The following is a 17,373-nucleotide window of genomic DNA, read 5'->3' on the forward strand; positions in this document are numbered from 1 at the left end:
CAGAACTCAGGCAGTGCTGGTCATGTCTGGGTAATGGGCAGAAGCAAGCGTCTGCTGACTCTCCACTTCTGCTTTCTCCAGGAAATGAGCAGAAACGCAGTTCAAGTGATTCATAGTGAAACGTTGCTGGAGACTAACCATGCTGGCTGAATCCTCTTCCCCCAGGCCTGAGGGGCTTTGGCTGGGTCTGGGGGCACCCATGCCACCTGACGTCTGCAGGGCCTGACCGCCGCACCTCTGGGTAGGTCTCCTTGTTCCTGGCCAGGCCACGCTGGGCCAGAGGTGGGCAGGAGGTCCTGTCTGTCACGGAGGGGCCTATTGGCTGCCTCCTGAAAAGCTGGGCCTGGGAGCACACGTGACTGCCCGTGCCTTTGCTGGGCTTGTGGATGGGGGGGGGGCTGGTGAGCGGGAAGCGTTTGCCGGTGGGCGGTGCGGGTAGTCGGGGCCACTCGAAGGCGTGGGTCTGCTGGGGTGTCTGTTGCTGCTGGAGTTTGCCGAGCCGGGCTCAGCTCCAGCTCCATTCCTCATCCTCTGACCTCAGGTCAAGCCCTTTCTCACAGTTCTGCTAAGGAAGGTGACGAGCCGCACCTGGGGGAGGCTGGATGCAGGCCTGTCTGTGCTAAATCCCAGGAATGGAGAGGGGAGGCTGACCGGGAGCCCCTCCGCCCAGCCCCCGCCCAGGCCTCTGAAGGGTGCTGAGCAGTGTGGGCCGCGTCAGCCCGGTCACCAAGAGAGCTAGCTTTGTCCTGGTCCGGGGGTCATTCCCTGGGGGTCTGGTAAGTAGATGCCTCTTCGGGCCTCCCTTTCCTTGTGTGAATTACCCCATCAAACCCCAGAAACGCCAACATTTTCTGAATCAGCAGGACCACCTGGCTCACAGAGACATTGCTTTTCTCCCGTGCAATCATACCTTATGGAACACTGAACCAATCCTTTGTCCCAGCTTCTTTCAAGGGATGAGGAGCTAATCCGCCAACTCGGGATTTCATGTATTACTCTTTCCAAGGATATTTCAATATTGACATGACGTTCTGCAAAATCATCCATTTAATTATTTGAGAAATACTTAGAGCCACTTCCTGCCAGCCCTGTTAAAGGCATCAGGGCCAGTGGACGCGGCCAGTGGTGTTTGGTGCAGTGGGCTGAAGTGGGATGGGGGGTGGTTGGGAGTAGGGAATCGAGAGGCCAGGAATGTGTGCACCTCCTGGGTGGAGTCCTGTGATTTTTGAGAAGCATTCTGGGGCAGGGAATAGAGAACGTCAGGGTGCAGTGCAAGGAGGCCTGGTGGGGGCCAGTGGGGCAAAGAGTGGCGAGGTGCAGGCCAGGTGACCCGGCCAGAGAGGGATGCCATGGGGTCAAGTAAGGGAGGGCCTTCCCGTTCAGTGTGAGGACCTGGGTTGTACCCCCCAGACTTAGGGAGATTCTAAATGGTGAGTAGGTAGAAAAGAAAATTTAGAAACAGTGATTAGGGTATAAGAAATATCACCTAAGTGTTTTTTTGTTTGTTTGTTTTGTTTTGTTTTAAATCATCAGTACCTTTGAGGTCCTTCATAGGCTTGGCCTCTCCATCTCTTGTCAGATAACATGGTTGTCCAGAATTTGGGGCTTACTGGTCCCTTGCTTTTCTTTATAGTTTTACCTCATATGTTGAAATTGCTAAATACATCTTATTTAGTTTTGCATGTTTTTTGGACTTTGTAAATAGGAATTAAAAATTTTTTGAAGACTTGCTTCATTTGCTCCACATTATGGTTCTGGAATTCCTTCGTATTGTTGCTTGTGCTTCTAATTCATTCATGTTTCCTGCTTGCTGTATAGTATTCTGTTATATATAAATATATCTCGATCTATTTCCCCAAGTTAATTCTGATGGGCACTTGGGATTTTTTTTAGGTTTTTGTTTTTGTTTTTCTATTATAAGCTGTTAGATGCTCCAACACTTGCAAGTATTACTAGGACTCCCCTTGTGCATATATCCCAGGCTACATGTGCAAGAATTCCCTAAGGTATGTACTCTGGAAGTGGAATGGGTAGGTTCACATATCTTCACCCTTACTGGATGATACCAAATTGCTTTCTAAACCAATTACACTATTTTACCCCCCCCCCATCAGCAATATGTAAAAGTTTCTCTTGCTCCACATCTTCACCAACGTTTGATATTGCTGGAGTTTTCATTTTTGCCAATCTAGTGAAAATGAAAATCTACCTATGTTTTTAATTTGCATTTCCTGGATTATTAAGGTCAGACATCTCTTCATATGCTTATTGGACATTGTTGATTCCTTTTCCCGTTCAGATCTTTTGTCCATTTCTCATTGGGGTCATCTGTCTTTTTTACCCTACTGATTTTCTGTAATTTAATACATAATTGGATATTAATCCTTTTGTCATATATGTATATTATAGTTTTCTCTTGTTTGTGCCTTGTCTCATTACATTATTTGCAATTTCTGCTAATGATCGAATTTCTTAATCTCAAATGAGCTTCATTTATCCATATGTTCTTTTACGATATACATGTGTTATCTAAGAAATTCTTGTCCACTATGAAATCATAAAATTATTCTCTTACATTATTGTTTTCTTTTATAATTTTGCTTTTCACATTTAAGTATTTTTGTCCCATCTAAAAATGATTTTCCTGTATGGTGTGAGATAAAGGGTAACATTTTATTTTATTTTGTTTCTCCCATATGGATAACAAAGAGTGTTAGCTCTATTAATTAAAAAGACCATTCTTGGGCGCCCGAGTAGCTCAGTTGGTTAAGGGTATGCCTTTGGCTCAGGTCATGATCCCAGGATCCTGGGACCGAGTCCTGCATCAGGTTCCCTGTTTGGCAGGGGGTCTGCTTCTCCCTCTGCCCCCCTCTCCGCTTATGCTCACTCTCTCAGAAAAATAAATAAATAAAAATTTTAAAAAATTTAAAAATAAAAAGGCCATTCTTCAGGCACTGGCCTACACCAGCTCTGTTGTAAATCAGGTTGTCATGTACATGAAGGTCTGTTTCTGGGCCCTCTATTCTGTCCATTTGTTTATTCCTTTGCCACTACTATATTTGATTAATTCTAGGCTTATAACAAACTTTGATATCTGAAAAGAGTCTCTTTATCTTTTTTCTTCTTCTTCCATCCTGTCTTGACATTCTTGGTACGTTCTTCCTTCATATGAATTTTAGAAACAGTTTGTCAGACTACAAAAAGCTATGATCAGGTTTGATTGAAAATGCAATTTGGAGAGATACACTATCTTAATGAAAATGACTCTTCCAACTTAACATGGTTTGTATCCTTATTCATTTAGATGTTCTTTAAAATGTTGAAATAACATTTTATAATTTTCTTTATAAAATAGTGCATATTTTGTTCAGAGTTATTCCTAAGTGGTGTATTTTTATGCATTTAATACATAGATGTTTTTATACATTAAATACATAGACATTTAATTTTATACATTTAATACGTACATATACATATATGTATTTTATATCATTTTGTATTTATATTTATATCATTTTATATGATTTTTTATCACTTTAATTGTCACTAAAAATATGTGTTTCTGACTCGCTGATGTATGCTTGCATTTTAAAGAAGAATCATTGTAGCTGTTCTATGGGTAGCAAAGGAAGAAGGAAGACTATCAGTTAAAAGGATGTTGTACTAATTCAGACTAGAGGTATTGGTAGCTCATCCCGAAGTGACAGTAGAGATAATGAGAAGTGGTCAGAGTGCTGAGATTCTAGACACTTTCTGAGTGTGAGATTTGATGATGTTTTAAGCGTAGTGTGTGCCACAGGGAAGTTGAAGACGACTCCAGAGCACGCGGGAGAATGGGATGGTCATATTTTGAGATAGGTCAAGGGCAGAAGGAACATACTTGCAAAGTGGTGGTTGTTCCAGAATATAGGTTTGAACGTATCAAGGTGGAGCTGTAGATTAGACACCAAGTGTAGAAGTGAAGTCTCGGCAGCCCCTGACCCCGTGCGACCTTCATGGTAAAAAAGCAAGACAGCTTGGTCACCTGGGGGGTTAAGAGGGAGATAGCTTGTGCAGGAAGGAGGGAAAGAAGACAAGCTCCTCGGAGTTCTTGAGCCATACTATAGAGCTTTTTAAATTTTATTTAGTTACATATATTTATTTCCAAATGGGGACTTGAATTTATTTCCATTTGTTATGTAAACCATCAAAGTCCATGTGCGTTTTGCACCTGAAATGATATTTCCTGGCAACAGTCTTAAGCCCTTTGTTGATGGTCCCATTTGAAGCATCTGCACACCTGTTAGAAGCTTCCATCTCAAAGTCTAGAGCTGTGCTATCTAACACAGAAGCCTCTAACCACACCTGAAATCTGTCTCAACTGGGATGTGCTGTAAGTGTAAAATGCACATCAGATATCAAAGATGTTACAAACAACAAGAAAGAGAAATCTGAAATATCTAATTGATACTTAAAAATATTGATTGCATATTGAAATGATAATATTTTGGACATACTGGGTTAAATAAAATATATTTAAAAATATATTTGAATAAATGGCTTAATTAATTTTGGCTCTTTACTTTCACTTTTTAAATGTGGCTACCAAAACAATTTTAAGTTACACATGTGGCCTGAATTCGTGGCTGGCTTTGTATTTCTTCTGGGCAGTACCCTTCAGAGGTATTCATGTTTGATGGCCAGGGGCTTTTGTGGGAAACAGAAACACAGTTCAAGAAGGAAGGGAAGCCAGATAAATGGAAAGCCACTCGTCCTGAATAATTCCAGGGAGAAAGAAAGTATGGAGGGTAAGAAGAATGGATTTAGTACTTACAATAAATTAGACACTGGGCAGGGCCCTGGTATTTGCCATCTTATTTAATCCCCACAATAAGCTGAGTTTCGTTACTCCCATTTTACAGATGAGGAAATGGAGGCTCAGAGAAGTAAGGTCCTTCATCCTCAGACAGTAAGTGATTCAGCTGGGATTTGAACTTAAAGCCTGTGCACTTTGAATTAGCACCACCACCACTGTGAGTGGAAGAAACACTTCTGGAGAGGAATAGTCAAGGTTTGGCCCAAGTGTGAAAACTGCTTTTCCCTTTTAGCAAATGGTTAATCCTTTTTTTGAAAATTCATCTTTGCAGAAGATTCACAGCAAACAAAAAGGTTGCGTGGGGATCCTTTTTATCCCAGCATTGCCCGTAACAGCGATGGAGACACCCGACGCATCCCATGATCAGGGAGTGAGAGAGTCAATTATAGACAAGAGACCAACAGCAGCTTCTTGGTCATTAAACCCTTTAATTTAAGGGAAAAGGCAACCTAGGCTATGTTTATGATATGATGATGGACGATTGATACAATGAAACTGTTTATACATCAGTATAAGTCAAATATGCTTCGACGTGAAAAGTAGCATGCAGAAAAAAAGGGAAGTATGTTAATTTTTGTTTTTAACATGATAATAACAATAATAATAGTAATAATAATACAGCCCAAGTAGCACTCCAATACGGCTTTTTAAAGGACAGGCACAAAATAGAGATATAGAGGCATAGATGAGTAAAGGCGCACACATGAAGAAACTGGTAAGGAGGCTGGTCCGAGCTTATCAGGAGTTAGGAAGGCCGAAGCATGCTGCGGTGAACCCACAGGCTTCCTCCTCCTACTCTCTGGGTGTGGACCAGATCGAGCATCGAGGGGCAGCTGGCTGGCCGAGCCCAAAGACCCTGCCGCTCTTTCTGCGTTTCCCTCCAGGGCATGCAGAACACCCCTTTACTGGAGCGGGGCTGGGGGAGTCTTTCACCTCCTCCGCGGGTGCGCGAGGCTCTCCCCTTCTGTACTGCATCCAGCGCATGCTCAGCAGCTGCAGGGGTGGGGGTGGGAGGTGCAGGGGGTAGGCAGGGATGGCTACCGTCTTTGTAGAGAGCGAAGGGTGAGTGAAGAACCAGGAGAATCCAATAGGGACGGGCAAAAATCTATGTATTGAAAAGGGGAAAAAAACCAAACAAAGGGACAATACTCTGCAATTAGAACACAGAGCCTTGTAACTTCTAGTTTTTCCTTTCCCATACCTGCCTCCGGGAAACATTTAATTATGTAAATTAACGGGGGGCAGGTACCCCCCCCAGAGAGATTCCACTGCTTCCCCTTGTGGAAGGGATCGCTCTCAGAATCTTCCATCTAAAACATGTCTTGGTTCCAAGAAATACTTCTTACCTCACGCGATTTAAAGTGTCTGAACAGTCTCAATTTTGACATGTGTATTTAATGGGGTGATCCCCTCCCCCCATATAATGAAATAATTGTGTCATTTTATAATTGATAGAAACTTGGAGCTGAGGAAATAGAGGAAAGAGAAGAGAAAGTGTATTGATGAAAAGTGACCACACAAGGAAGAAAGTGATGGGTGCCCCAGTTACGACAGGCAGTAGGTACTGATAAATTTGGGAATTACCAGGTGCTCCCTTTTATTCTGCTTGACTCCACACACGGTGTCCGGGCACAAGTGGCTTTCACAACCAGGCTCCCCCTTTCAGCTGCTCCTGGGTGTAATTACTAACATCTTGCAGTTTGGATGTAGGATTGAAGCCTGGGAGGTGCTGTCATCGAGTAAGGGGGGATGGGAGGCTAGGGAGGGAGGGATGATCAGGCTCCCCCCAAATCCCAGAAATGCTGAGGCCTAACAAAACCAGAGATAAGAAAACGAAGCAGACAACCCTGCCCTGGGTGTCAGAGGTGGGGTCTTTTCTGGCAGTCACATTGTGGCCACAAAGAATGACCAGGCCCTAAAGAAGAAGTAAGCCATTAAAGATGTTATCACCAGTCCTTACTCAATGGTGCTATCAGTGGTAGAGGCATTAAAAAGATTTAAGTTCCCCGGTCAGTTTTCAATAAAAGACCAACCATAAAAGCCCTCAGTGGCAACTTGCTTGTTTGAGACCTCTCTCACTCCTGAGAGCTTTTGCAGTCTCCTGGCTTAATAAAATTCTGTCACTTTGCTCACTCTCCTTTGTCTGCAAAATTCATTCTTTGACTCTGAGGCAAGAACCTCACTCTCTTGCTTCGTCATGTGCTGGTAGTGGCTACTTTCTAATCACAGGATGGCTCCGTGGTGGTAGGAGTTTGGAAGTTGGAGAGAAGAGGGTTATTTCTCGGTTGGCGCATCAGGGATCCCTGGCCCAGGAGGCAGCCAGGAGCTGCGTTTGGAAGGTGACGACACGGGGTTACGTGGAACAGAAGGAGGGGCATCCCAGGGAGAGAATACTGAGAAAAGGCAAAGGATCGGGTGATGAGTGAACAGTCCATTTGGCCAGACCAGACCCCATTGGAGGTGCAGTGGGAGTTAGGCAAGGAAGGAGGTTGGGCCATATCATTGATGGCCAAGAGCTTGGGAGTGTTCCTCGAAAACATGGGGAGCCATTGAAGATAATAGAGCAAGGGAGTGGTGTGATGGAGCTGTGCTCTCCAGTCTGCCACTGTGGGGTGAGTGGGAGACAGTGGGGAGCCTGGAGGCAGAGAGGCCTGCCGGGCATGGCTGGGGAAGACATGGAGCAGCAGAGCGCTCACCCCGGGCTGCCGGGAGATGCCCCGCAGAGGGCAGGCCGCCCATCTCGTCCATTCGTGTACTATTTTGAGGTTCCTTGACTCCTTTTGATGCTCCTCATTCTCGCATTTCCCAGAATTACGTCTGGGTCAGAAAATATTTCTGACACATCCAGAGACGCAGGAGCTTGTAGGACACCCTTTTGGGTTAAACACGTATTGAGGTGTCAGAAGAGAAACGTGAAGGCTCTGAACGCGAAGCTAATTTGAAAAGTAAAACTTCATTGGCGGACTGACCCTTACGGAGCATTATTCCAGGTGCTTTGTGTTACCGGTGGGGAAGTGAGTCACTTGCACCCCTGAGGGTAAGCTTTCAAATCCAGCGTGGGGACCAGCGGCATTCCACTCCTTCCATGTTTCATGCACAAACGACCCGGCGCATGGAGAAAGCTGTACAGAGCCACAGTTCCGGGGGCTTGTTCCGGAGGCTGAGTGTGTCATGCTGGGTGTGCTGCTGCTGGCAGCCCGGGAGAGGCCGGCCAGCTGGGGTCCACCTTGTGTCCGGGCTCATGAGCCGTCAGCCTCCGCGGTTCCCGGAGATCAGCTCCTGCCTGGGGGGATGGTGAGGTCGCCCTGCTTTGGGCCAGCTTGCCTGCTGTGGGATCTGGGGCCGCACAGTAGACCCCGCACCAGATCTCCTTTGGCTGGACCTCAGCAGCACCTTTGCAGAGCCAGTCAGGGAAGCCCCGCGGTGCTGCTGGCAACTAAGAGCTTCCCGCTAGAGCCCAAGGTGCCCTCAAGGTACATTCTTACCACTGTTGCTGACTGGATCAGGCCAGCCTGGACCGCTGGAAGGGGAAGAAGGGTTTCGCAGTCAGAAAAGTCTAGGTTTGTCCTTGGTTCTGATGCTTGTTAACAGTCTGAGTTCGGATAAGGTACCAATTTTCTCTGAATGTCAATTTCTCTGAGTCTTGCTTTCCCCTCTATGTCAGGGGAATAATAATACCGACCGTGCATGTTTGCTAAGATCAGAGAGCACAGACGGCTCTGCGGGTAGACGCTCGTCCAGGGGCAGCGATGTGTCCACGAGCAGCACTTCCTGAGGTTCCCCGGGAGAACAAGCCACAGACTAGCTCCCACCATGGAGCGGCTCCCTGATGGTGGGGGCTGGGCTTCTTGTTCCTTGTGCTGTCCCTAGCCCATGCCTTTGTGCAGACAGTGACAGCTTGGTTGCAGCTAAGCTTGGAGGGTCTGGCCAGGGGAACTGCTCCCTGGCTATTTCAGGCAATGTGGAAGTCAGTGCACATACCGAGATACATAACCAGGGACCCTCCTGTAGGACACGGCGAGTTCCTATATTCTGTTGCTATTGCACAAACCGCAGAGGTGTGTGATAACCGGGAGTGCTTGGACTGGAATCAGAAAAAGGAAGTTACGATGGCCATGGCAGGTGCAAACTGCCCAGTTCCTGTCAATCAGAGTCCCCATCTTAGTCTTCATGGGGGATCCCTCAACTTCTGGAAATAACCGAGTCATTTGAGGCAGGATGTAGGGCTCTGGGCTCTGCTGTTCTCTGCCTGTGGGAGCTCTCAGCCCTTGGCTGATGGAGGAGGTGGGGACACTTGCTAACTGAAGAGGGCTTGGGGGAGCACCCAGGCGTCTGCTGGTCCTTGCCCTGGAATGGGATGTCAAGTCTCTCAGGGAGCCTCCAGCACTACTCACTCCTCCGTCTCCCTGGCCATTGTCTGCAGGGACACTCGCCACAGGAGGGGTCCCCCTACACGTGCTCTTGTCCTTGCCCTGGAGCTGGCTCCTGGGGACCGCACTCCTGCTCCTGGTTCCCACTCTTTGTCTTCAAGATGGCCACCTCACCACCTCTAGCTTTGTCTCTGTATGTCCCAGGACATTCCTCCGAAGCCTTGATTTAATCCACTGAGTATCCTGCTATCTGTTTAAAACCAGTGCGTCTTTGTGAGAAAATCTGAGATCGGACACTCTCAGCAGACAGGCCAGGAGGGGGCTGATACAGAAGAGAAACCAGGTCTAGGGTGCGGGCAGCTTGCCTTGTCTGCGGGTCTGGACCCTAAAAAGTGACTGAGGCCCCAGAGCACATCCATGGAGGGCTCTCTGGGATTAGGCCCCTCCTGGAAGTGCAGGCAGATTTTAGGAGCTCGGAGGCAACAACACACACAATGGGAGTGGGGTAAGGTGTGGCACGTAGGGGGGCTGGTGTGAGCCACAGGGCAAGAGGCAAGGGTGTTCTGCCGACATCTAGCCTGAACTGGCTGTGCTCTCAGGTATATTCACTTGCTTAATTCTTTCCATAGCCTTTTGAGAAGATATTGTTCCCATTTTACAGGTGTAGGTATGGAGGCTCAGAGACTGTAAGGCATGAAGGCAGAAAGCTAGAGAGAGGTAGAGCTAGGATTTGAATGAGATCTGTCTGAGGCTGCTCTGGGTCTGCCCTTGGAGCTGGGTCAGGATGCAGTGAGACAGGTCCTGCCCGAAAGTCCAGGTTCAGGGTGGTGGTGGTGTCTTACTGGGGAATCAAGGCTGCCATATAGCCAGGCTCAGAGGTCCCGTTCCCAGACATCCTGAGCTGGCCTGCTGGTGGGCCTGGCACCCTTGGCCCCTGCCCAGCTCACAGTCAGCCCAGGAGCTGCTGTCAGGCCTCCACACACAGCTCCTCATCTCGCTCTGGACTTCTTTAATGAAGCCCTCCTCCAGGGGCTTGCGACCTCTTCCCAGGCCTCTTGCCTTTCCTGGGGCCACATGGAAATCACCTGAGACCTTATAGAAAACATGCTCGCCAGGGGCCCACCCAGACCAGTGAAGTGGTCATCTCCAAGGAGCAAGGTCCCCCCCCGCCCAGGGGGTTCTGGTGCGTGGCCTGGCTTGGTGAGGATTGCTTTATTTCTAGATGTGTTAAACCATGCTTCATCCTGTCAGATTCTCTTGGATGTCCCTTTGCCTCTGTGTTTCCCAAGCAACCCTTCCTCGCCTGCACCTGGGCTGTACTTTAGCCTCCTGACTCTTGCTTCTTGTCTCTCCCTCCTCCAGACTTGGCTTAGTGCCAGCCAGGAAGCACATTTCTAGAATGTGTTTATCAGGTTGTTCTCCTCTTCCACACCTTCAAGATCTCCTTGTTATCTAGAACACCACGTCCGTGTCGGCCTAGCCTCCTGGTCCTTCCTGACTCAGCTGCACCGTGATTTCCCGTGATGCCCGCAGGCACCCTTCTCCCCTCTGGAGAGCTGGGCTGCTTGCCCTGACCTTGTTGCCTGCTCACCGCCCTGCTCCAGCTCTTTAGCTGGTTCTGGTCTGTGCTGTGCATGTTAGTGAAGCCCTTTTGAGCAGCAGCCCCAGTAGGACAGGGAAAGGCAGGAGTGGTTGGTTCTCAGCTGAAAAGACAGCTGGGGGTGTATCTTTAACCCACAACCCCAAATCTGGCTCCTCGTTGCTCCTAAGAAGCTACAGCCCGATGCTGTGGCTGCCGCACGGTACTTGCTCAGCAAATGCTGAGGACTTCACAGCAAGCAGGAAGGGCTGCCCGGAGGAGGGTTCTGCGGGCTGTCATCCAGCACTGCCATGCTGCTGAGCTCTGAGGGAGGCTAGAGCTCTCTCTGGAACTGCGGCTTTTCAGGAGCTCAATGCAGCGCCCGCGGGCAGTCTCAGGCCCCAGGGAGCACCTGCTACAGTCATGACAAAGCTGGGTCGCTTCTGCTCTTGCTTTTTCAGGGACAGCTGGTACTCACCCTGGTGGCCCGGTGAGGCGTGGGACGTGGTGGTCTGAGGAGAGGGAAGTGGGAGGTGGAGGAGTGTCTGTGGACAGGGCTCTCTGGGGGACCGTGGGGAAGCCAGGGTGGTTGTGGTTGTGGCTGTCCTCTGTGCCTTGGCTGTGTGGCCCCTGGGCAAGGCAGGCAAGGAAGGAGGTCATGTGTTCCATGCTCAGAGGTCTCTGGTTTGGGGGCCTGCAGCGTGGAGCCTCTCGAAGCCAGCAGAGGCAGAAGCTAAAGGGACGGTATCACCTCTGTCTCCTGCCCATGTCACGCCACACAGGTGCACATGCCCCTGATGTCATTTCTGTTCCTGGAATTTCGCCTTTTCCAGAATGTCATGGAAATGAGGTAACACAGTGTGTAGCCTTTTGAGACTGGCTCCTGTCACGTGGTGTCAGGCCTTTGAGGTCCGTCAGGTTGTTGTGTGGATCAGTAGCGTGCTCTTTTTTACTGTGGAGGAACATTCCATTGCACGGCTATACCTGAGTTTGTTTATTCCTTCATCCCCGAGGGACATTTAGGTTGTTTCCAGGTTTGGGCAGCTCTGAATAGACTCACCATAAACATTCATGTGCAGGTTCTGGATGAATGTGAGTGTTTATTTCTCTGGGTAAACACCCAGGAGCGTAACTGCTGGGTGGGTATATGTTTAACTTTCTCAAAAAACTGCCCATCGTGGCTGTACTGCTTGCGTTCCCATCAGTCAGGGTGAGAGTTGTGGTGTCTATGCATCTTTGCCAACATGTAACAATTTGTGTGTGTTTGTTTTTTAAAGACATTTGAATAGGTACATCCTGGTATCTCAGTGTGGTCTTCATGAACAGTCCACTAACTGTCTGCCTCAGAACTTCTGCTTGCAGTAGGCTGGGAGTGAGCAGAGCGTCCATATAACCATAACTTCTCCTACAACAGATCCTTCTTTTCAGTTTACTTTTAACTTGTAAGCTCTCCTGTTAGCAGGAAATGGCGGGGAGGAGGAAGCAAAGCCTAGCCCCACCTCGCCCATGTATTTGGAACAAGAATGGCTTTCTTTTTTTCTGAGAGCTCTAGGTTGAGGCCAGGTCCTTGCTGACACAGGAGCAAGGGAGTCTGGATCTGCTGACATGCAGTGAGGAACTGACTTTTGAATGGAAAGGAAAGCAGATCACTTCTAACCTTGCATGGGAAGTGTGCTGTGCTGTTCTGCCTCGTCTGGTTTAGAGGCTCCCCCGGCTCTGGGGCCTGGGGGCCATGGTCTGTGATGTGGATGGTAAACGGGTATGCCTCTGTACAACCCAGGGGTGGGAAGAGTCACATATGCTGATGGGAAACAGGGAGAGGATTCTGTCTTGAATCCCATCATAGCAGCTCTTTGTCACCAGGTTTGAGCTTCTCCACAGAAGACCTGAGGCCCAGTCTTCCTGTGACCTGCCCCGCGAGAGAGCGGCTCCACATGCCTTCCTGCTCCATTTTCCCTAGAGCCACTTCCTGGCACCTTAGCTCCAGGGGCTGCCAAATCACATCTTATATCCTGAGATTTTACCTGTTGGCAAATCATTTCACAGAAAGTCAGGGAGGACAAGGTCAATAGAATGTAAAGGCACGAATATCAGCAACCCAGCTGATTCTCCAGGCTCCTGATGTTATCCTCCAGTGCGCAGCCGTGAGCTGGATGCCCTGGGCGCTCTGCCTCTGACCCTGGGGGCCCACGTGGCCACTCCCTGGGAATCCCTCCCGGAACCGTCACTAGACGCAGCCTCTGGTTCCCTGCACGCATGCGCAGACAGGAAACACCGCCTCTGCACTGGCCCACAGCACACAGCCACAGGCTCGCAGCCCACTCAGGCACCTCTCCAGCCACTCTGCACTGACTCAAGGTCCCACATCTCTTCTGTGGTCAATGCATAAAAAGGCCAGAGGGTAGAACTGAGATCACCAAGGTCATTTCAGTGAGGAGAAACCTAGTGTCGGAGAGGGGAAATAACTTGGTGAAGGCACCACAGCAGCCCGGCTGGGACTGGACCCCTGCCCTGGGATTCCCATCCCAGCCCTGAGGCTCCCCTCTGCCTTGGGGGCTGCATGAGTGGGCGGCTTCCTGCCTAGCGCCTCTCTCTTGCTTGCCTCATGCAGGCTGCAGGAAAGCAAGGCCTCTAGCCTGCCTGGTTGGACATGCGAGGAACCACGACTAAACCGTGCTGTGTGTCACATGCCCTAAGCCTGACTGGGAAACAGCTCACTGGCAGAGAGGGGGCCTGGAGAGCCCTGGGACACCGCCCCCCCCAGCATCCAGTCCTCTGGTTCTGCCAAAGCCATCTTTCCCTTAACCTTGCTCCATCCCCACCCCCACCCTGCTTCGCCCTGCAAACTTCCACCTCTCCAAGAGATCTTCATGGGGAGGCACGCCTTCCCTCAGCCTGGGTTACCTGCCAAGCAGGTGTCCAAGCCCTTCTGTCTACCCAGGGCCCCAAACCAGCCCTTGTTTGAGCTTAGCCTCCAGTGTGCATTGCTGCCTACAGACTCAGGATGGATTCTGCTTTGGCCGCTGACTGACAATGGCACCCTGGGTAGGTCCCTTTCCTGCTCCGAGCCTTGGTACCAGCTGTAGACACAGGCTGATAACTTTGACATCACTGGAAGGTAGGAAGATTATGTGAAGTGATTCAGATAAAGGCCTGTACCAAGGGGGCACCAATAAATGACTGTCCATCCCCCCATCCTAACGACATGTGCCAAGTACTGACTTAATCCCGGTGCCCTGTGAGGGATCCTGCTATTATCCCATTTTATAAATGAGGACAGAGGCACTGTATGTTTCATTTACTTGGTCTAAGCCCATTGATTCAAACTGGAGTGTCCTGGTTCCAGAGTCTCTGCTGGTGGCTGATACGCTGTGTGTATTAGATTAGAATCTATGGAAGTTTGGGCCTTGAAGTGGTGTTTGTTCAAATTGCTGATTTTTGTGAAAAAATTCCCTCAGCTCCCATTCTCATCAGGTGAGGCCAGTGGGTGGGGTCAGGGATCTTGTGGGTGAGAATCTGTCTCTTTTTGAAATTCTGATGTTCATTCATCATGGATTTTTTGGTATTAATTTTGATTTCCAAAGATATTGCATTAAAATGTTATTTATCTGGGCTACTGAGATTTTTCACGTTCCCTTACATCTTCTGCCTGAGGTGAGTGTCTTACTTGCCTCACCTTAAACCCAGCCCTACCCCAGTGAACCTACCCCAACTTATTCCATTTTGCCCAGGATAGGGAAGTATTAGCACCTTCTTACAGAGGTAAGAAGGCACTTTTGATAATGAAGTAGATTAGAATGATTTCTTCTTGCCATTTGTCACGTAGCCCTGAGAAGTTAGTTACGCCTTGTTACCTTCCTCTTCCAAATAAAACTGAAGTAGGTCTAGAACCGGGAGGGGGGATGGCCACAGCCTGACAACTGAGTTAGACAACTTCTCCCTGGGATTTCACAGATCCCCATTTGTTAGAAATTCTTGTTTTGAAGACATCTCTATTCAAGAGAACGTGATTCAAACGTTTCACTTCAGTAAATGAGGCTTCTTAATTTCAGAGGAAATCTGAATTGGTTTCCGATATTTCCCCTGCATATCCAGCCACTTTCCCCAGGACCACATTTTCACCTTATCGTCTCACCTTCTTAGCCTGAAAATGTGGCATGGCGGCGAGCCCACAGAGGGGTTATTGAATGGATCTATTAGTAGTGCCTGTAGGTGTGGCTACAAAATGACTTTTATGTGCTGGAGGCAACACTTAGCTTGGCTCTAACAGCCATCCTGTGCGTTGCGTTATCTGCTGAACCTGGGACTGCTTCTGTTGGTGATGGAGATGGTGGTTTGGTTGGGACATAGGGACTGTCAGAGTCTGGGATATCCAAGTAGAGATCTTGAAGTGAGAAAAGAGATCTTGTTTAGAAGAGGGGTCTGGACTACAGAGAGAGAGAAAGAGAGAGAGAGAGAGAGAGAAAGAGGGAGGGAGATTTGGGTGCCATCAGTATATAGGTTCATTCATTCATTCATTCATTCTCCCATTTATATAGGAACATTTTGTTAAGCATCTATGCCGTGCCAACCACTGACCTAGGTGCATTGCCTTCCTTCATGGGGCTAACATTCAGTGGATCTGTGGCTCTCAGGGGGAGGAGCCCATGAAATGAAAACACTTGCTGTCTGACTCCAGAAAACCACTGCAGGGACTCCTGAAGGAGACTGAACACCTGACAGGCAGAAACACAGGGCAGCAAGATATGTGGCGAGATGCAACAGAAATGCCATTGCTTTTTCACCTACCAAGTGAGCACAAATGAAAAAATGATAAGTAAGAAAGTGTGAACTCGTGTGCATTTTTGGTCAGAGGATTATACAGTGATGCAGAGTTTAAGGAGAAATAGTTTGGAAATATGCGTCAAGATCCAGCTATTTCCTTTGCAGGAATTTAAGAATGTATTACAAGCTATCATTTAGTCACTGATACATGCAAAGACTTAGATAGGAGGCCTATCGTTATAGTGTTATTTATAGTAGTGAATAATTTGAAACTACTTAAACGCCTACATGGAAGGGATTAGTTAAATGAATGATCAACATGGCTCTACGGTCACCATAAGCCATTCAAAATGACGTAGACGATCTTTAACATGGAAAATATTCATGAGATGTTTTTGTGACAAAAAAAGTTGTGAACTAATTTATAAGAAGATATTTGTGATTTTTTTTTAAAGATTTTATTTATTTATTCGACAGAGAGAGACAGCCAGCGAGAGAGGGAACACAAACGGGGAGTGGGAGAGGAAGAAGCAGGCTCATAGCAGAGGAGCCTGATGTGGGGCTCGATCCCAGAACGCTGGGATCACGCCCTGAGCCGAAGGCAGACGCTTAACCGCTATGCCACCCAGGCACCCCGATATTTGTGATTTTTAAAACCAATGAAGGAGAAGTTTCTAAAATATGCTCCCTCAAAGCAATAAGAAAAAGACAGGCAAGGAAAAAAATAAACAAAGGTTATAGATAGTCAGCTGGCAGAGAAGGAACTACAAATAGCTAAGAGGCATCTGTGCTGCTCAAGCTCATTAGAGAAATGCAAATTAAAATGACAATGAGGGATCACTTTACTTCAATCGGATTGGCAGACATTAGAGAGCCAGGTAATTGGTGAGATGGAAGAGGAGCCTGTGGGCAAAGTGTGGTCTGGTGCCAGTTTCCTGGAAGCATCTTAGTTGGTGATACTTTGTTGAAGTAAGCAGGTGTATAACCTTGACTCAGCACTCCTGCTCCCACGTCCATACCCAGAGGCAGGCACATGCAGCCCCGTGAAGACACCTGCACGGGAAATGTCCAGAACATAATTAAGTGCAGTATGGAAAGTTGTGGGTAATCTGGCCGTGACTGCAGAGTGAACAAGTCCAACAGGCACGTGATGCCCACTTTGTAACATGGGGCAGCAATTAGAAGAAACGAAGCTGACAAACACAGAGCCACATGGGTAGGTCTGAAAGCATATGCTGAGTGAAAAAGTGAGCTGCAGAAAAGATGCAGAAGGTCATTTGGGGAATTCAAAATGCCTGTATTCAGAAATCATGTCATCTGTACCACGTTTTATAAGGACCCAGGTTGTGAAGCAGGTGGAGTGGGCAGGGTGGGGAAGAAGGCAATGTGAGTGGGGAATGGGGGCCAAGCAATAAGTGAATCAACCAACAAAGCCAGACAGGAGTCTGGTCCAGGGCAGGGAAGACTACGCTGGGATGTGAGTCACCCACCACCTGCTCCTGAGGGTCACCCCACAAAACAAAACTCCTACCAAACCCCAGCCAACCAACGATCAAAAGTAAAAGTATAAAGTTTGCTTCAACAATATTAGGAGGATTTTTTTTTTATTAAACAACATATTCATAGATAAAAGCCGGAACACCAACCGGCATTTTTCTAGGTATAGGCAAGCTGGTGTCAAAGGCTCAGAAACATCCAGAGTAAAACCAGTGCATCACTGAGATAGTAATTAGTGAAAACTGATGGTGCACACACCAAAAAAGTCACTTTACAACGTGGGAGCACTCAGCCCAAAACACGGGATG

At 48.1% G+C, this 17,373-nt stretch overlaps 1 protein-coding gene across 1 annotated transcript in view; it reads left to right on the forward strand.

The window, feature by feature from the left end:
• Window positions 1-17,373, forward strand: part of WDFY4 (WDFY family member 4) — a 290,100-nt gene that overhangs the window by 16,855 nt on the left and 255,872 nt on the right. The window contains exon 2 of the mRNA XM_034663601.1: window positions 82-241. The gene's annotated coding sequence lies outside the window, so the exon portion shown is untranslated. The remainder of the gene's footprint in view (window positions 1-81; window positions 242-17,373) is intronic.

This window comes from Ailuropoda melanoleuca, chromosome 6, assembly GCF_002007445.2.
Source record: "Ailuropoda melanoleuca isolate Jingjing chromosome 6, ASM200744v2, whole genome shotgun sequence".
Taxonomy (NCBI): Eukaryota; Metazoa; Chordata; class Mammalia; order Carnivora; family Ursidae; genus Ailuropoda; species Ailuropoda melanoleuca.